We start from the raw sequence: 4,149 nt of genomic DNA on the forward strand, positions 1-4,149 counted from the left end.
AAAAAAAAAAAAATTTTTTTTCCCCTAACTTCAGACATTCAGCAGCAGTTGCTGCAGGACCCAGGGGGAGAAAATGGTCTCAAATGCTGCTGCTCTGGAAACACAGAGCATTGAGTGGTGTCAGAGCACCAGCCGGCCAGCAGCTAGAACCACAAGGAAGAGAGAGGGCCCAGTGCTGGCCGTATCCAAGGTCAGAAACCCAGATTGCCTGGGAATTCATCCCTAAGACTCAGTTTTATTGACGAATAAGTTTGCATACAGTAAAATTCACTCTTTTTAGTGTACAATTCTGTGAGTTTTAACAACTGCATATAGTTATATCACCATCACCCCTGCCCCTGTGAATTTAACTTCTCCCTCCTTCCCCAGCCCCTGGCAACCACCGATCTGTTTTCTGTCCCTACAGTTTGTGTTGGCAACTAATTCAAAATTTTCTAAAAATAGTCTGCAGGTCAAATAAAATATCTGGAAAGTTAAACTCAGCCCACCTGCCTTCAGTTTGCTATTCTGGTTGAGGCTATTACAGAAGACAGAGAGCTTTAACTGTGGCCCCTGCCAACGGCCCTGGCTCACCTGCTGGAAACAGGCAGACGAGAACAAGGAAACCAGTGCAAGGGGACAGCTGAGCATGCTGAGCATCACCCTGAGATTTGTCAGGTATGAGAGGCAAATATGGGCCCTGCTTTTCCGAGACAAACAGGAGATTTTAAAACGTGAAGAGCACACAGGCATAAAAAAGAATGAAATAATGCCATCTGCAGCTGCATGGATGGACCTAAGGATTATCATACTAAGTGAAGTAAGCCAGACAGAGAAAGACAAATACCATATATCACTTACATGTGGAATCTAAAATATGACACAAATGAACTTATCTATGCAACAGAAACAGACTCACAGACATAGAGAACAGACTTGTGGTTGCCAAGGGGGAGGCGGGTGGGAGAGGGATGGAGTGGGAGTTTGGGATTAGCAGATGCAAACTACTATACAGAGAATGGATAAACAACAAGGTCCTACTGTAGAGCACAGGGAACTATATTCAATATCCTGTGATGAACCATAATGGAAAAGAATATGAAAAAGGATATATGTATGTATAACTGAGTCACTTTGCTGTACAGCAGCAACTAACACAACACTGTAAATCAACTGTACTTCAATTTAAAAAAAAAAAATAAGGTGAAGAGCACAGGCTGTGCGTCCTAGTTTTCTTCACTTCAGAGCTCTCTGAACTTGGCCCAGCGGCACCTCTCAGCTCCTTGTCTGTAAAATGGGGATCTAATAGCACCAGCTCTTTGGGTGGTGGTAAGGAGTGAATGAACATGTGTGACGAGCTTAGAGCCACCCCTGGCTCAGGAGCGCTTCACGCCAGCCTATCATCTGCTGAGTACCCCCAGACTCATGGGATACCTTCCATCCCCTCACTGAGCTTACACTTAGTCTCCTCTGTACAAATAAGAATGATAACAGGGCTTTCCTGGTGGTCCAGTGGTTAAGACTCCGTGCTTCCAATGCAGGGGACGTGGGTTCAGTCCCTGGATGGGGAAGTTCTGCATGCCATGCGGCACAGCACCGCCCCCCCCCCCCAAAAAAGAGTGATAACATAACAACCAACTCCAATTGAGGAATTAAGTGCTTGATTACATAAAATGTTCTCCGGGCTTCCCTGGTGGCGCAGTGGTTAAGAATCCGCCTGCCAATGCAGGCGACACGGGTTCGAGCCCTGGTCCGGGAAGATCCCACATGCCGCGGAGCAGCTAAGCCCGTGCGCCACAGCTACTAGGCCTGCGCTCTAGAGCCCGCGAGCCACAACTACTGAAGCCCGCGCGCCTAGAGCCCATGCTCAGTAACAAGAGAAGCCACCGCAATGAGAAGCCCACACACCGCAACGAAGAGTAGCCCCCCCTCGCCGCAACTAGAGAAAGCCCGCGCGCAGCAACAGACCCAACGCGGTCAGAAATAAGTAAATAAAAATAAATTTATTAAAAAAATATATATTCTCTGCAGGGAGGTAAATAATGACCTCAAGACCAATGAGTTCAACTTGCCTTAACTTTCTGCTGCCCTCTCACAATGGCCCCTTTGGGGGAAAACACTGCACTCTTTAGACATTAAATAAGCATGTACCCTAGCAGGATGGAAGAAATGGAAGAAAATCAATACTTATTGATAATCTACAAAGTGCCAGGCTCCATGCTTCCCAGTCATTTACTAAACATTTATTCAGTATCTATTAATTATCTAGCACTGTGCTAAGTGCTGTGGAATCAAGAATTTGGAAAGGATCCAAGTCCTCAAGGCGTTTACAGGGCCTTACGGACGGAGCTCACAGACACGGAAAGGGGGGGGATCTACAGGTGCGGGGGCAGAGGGTCTACGGGAAATCTCTGTTCCTTCCCCTCAGTTTCTCTGTGAATCTCAAACAGCTCTTAAAACAGTCTTTTAAAAACGGTGTGTGTGGGGAATGGGTAACAGTCCTATTGATACTGTGACAAATGTCGGGGGGGGGCCCAAAGGTATTGAATTCTAACTAAAGAGTGTAGGGGACGGGGTGCCCAAAGGGAAGCCTTTCAGTGGGTAACGCTGTGAGCTGCCTGAACGTGGAGGGCACCTCGGGAGCGCGCTGAGCTGGGCGAGATGAGAAGGGTGGCTTGCGGGAGTCGGGAGGGCCCAGACCCTGGCTGAGAAGTCGGGGCTTGGTCCTGGGGGCTCTTGATGTATTGTTACCTGATTCAAGCATTATAACCACCCTGAGAGGATTACACAAAGAAAAAGAAAAAGAAAACGTACCGCTATTTTATAGATGAGGAAGTTCAGATTGAAGTGAGGGGCTCCCAATCATAAAGTAAGTGGTGGGAGTGGGATGGGAAGTCTGTCTGAACTTGACCTCTGGGCTTTCTGCCCTCCAGCCCACAGCTTCCCCACACGCCCAAGGGCGAAGGCCGCTGGCGAAGCCCATACTCACCTCCTCGGGGCCAGGCCACACCAGCTCCAGGTCCCCTCAACTCCCGGCCTCTGCTTCCCGGGAACCTGCGGAGGAATCTTCCCACGCCCACCCGGCTGGCTCTGACCTCCGCCTCTCTCTCCAGCCTTGACTCCCCTCCGCGCCCTACAAACATTCTACAGCTGAGCACCCCTCAGATTTCCGCCCCCCTCCCCCAGCGCCTGCTCCAGGCTCTACCTGGAGCGCCGGGCCCCCAGCCCCTCTCCCACCTGGCTGACTCCTTCCTAATCTGACTTCCCCCCAGAAGCACCCCCTTCCTCTTCCTGTGTCGTCAGGTGCTCCCTCCTCTGTACTTTTGAACCTCCTCATCTGCCCTACACTCCCCACAGCGGGTCACATGGTTCATCTTCCCCTGTCACTGTAGAGCTACACAGTGCACAGTCAGCAAAGGATTGTTGAGTGAATGAATGGGGTCCTCCCTCCGCGGCCCTGGGCCTTCCTGTCCAGCACTCTGCACAGCCTGGGCCACATCTCTTCCCTCCCAGCCTGCGGTGCCCTCTGGTCTCCACCCTTGGGGGCTCTGCCCTCATCCAAAAGCAAAGCCAGACACAGAGGACTTCCAGAACCAGAGGGAATTCCCAAACCTCTCTGCCTACCTTCCTGCTCAGAGGGACCGTGAGAGTTAACAAGGCGCTCAGCCTGGAAAGGCTGAGGAAGAGAACCTTGGCCCAGGAGGAGGTCACCAGCACCCCACACCCGTCCCAGAGTCAGCGGCAGGCTCTGACATCAGCAGCAGCCTGTGCCCCGATCCTGCAGTCTCCCCATACCACCTCCTCCCCGTCACAACGGCCATAATTCTCCCCAGGACAGCAATGGCAGGGCCTTGAACGTGATCTGCCCGGCCTGTCCCATGGTAACCCCTCCCCTCCCCCACCGAGAGGCACGTGTGCACGAGGGCGCACGTGGGCCAGGACGGAGGGGAAGCCTGGCGCAGCTGGCCTGCTGCCTTCCCCCCCGGGCCCTCCGACCTCTTTCCACGCCTCTGGCTCAGGCTGGAGACAAACAAGAGGCCGAGGCTCTCCCTCTGGTGCCAGCTTCCCTGTGACTCTGAGAGGGCTGGAAGCAAAGCCCGCAGGCAGGGTCCCTAAGTCAGAGTCAGCTCCCCAGCTGCTCCCTGTAGAGAAGGAGCAGGAGCCTGCCCT

General features: G+C 52.3%; 1 long non-coding RNA gene across 1 annotated transcript; it reads right to left on the reverse strand.

Moving 5' to 3' along the window:
* Nucleotides 1-2,013: 2,013 nt before the first annotated feature.
* On the reverse strand, nucleotides 2,014-3,891 carry LOC114484569 (uncharacterized). Its single transcript, XR_003677642.2, has 3 exons — nucleotides 3,604-3,891; nucleotides 2,969-3,112; nucleotides 2,014-2,131 (listed from the first exon to the last, which is right to left on the reverse strand). It is a non-coding gene; the product is annotated as an uncharacterized lncRNA (long non-coding RNA).
* Between the last annotated feature and the right edge of the window lie 258 nt (nucleotides 3,892-4,149).

This window comes from Physeter macrocephalus, chromosome 20 (genome assembly GCF_002837175.3).
Source record: "Physeter macrocephalus isolate SW-GA chromosome 20, ASM283717v5, whole genome shotgun sequence".
NCBI classification, from domain to species: domain Eukaryota; kingdom Metazoa; phylum Chordata; class Mammalia; order Artiodactyla; family Physeteridae; genus Physeter; species Physeter macrocephalus.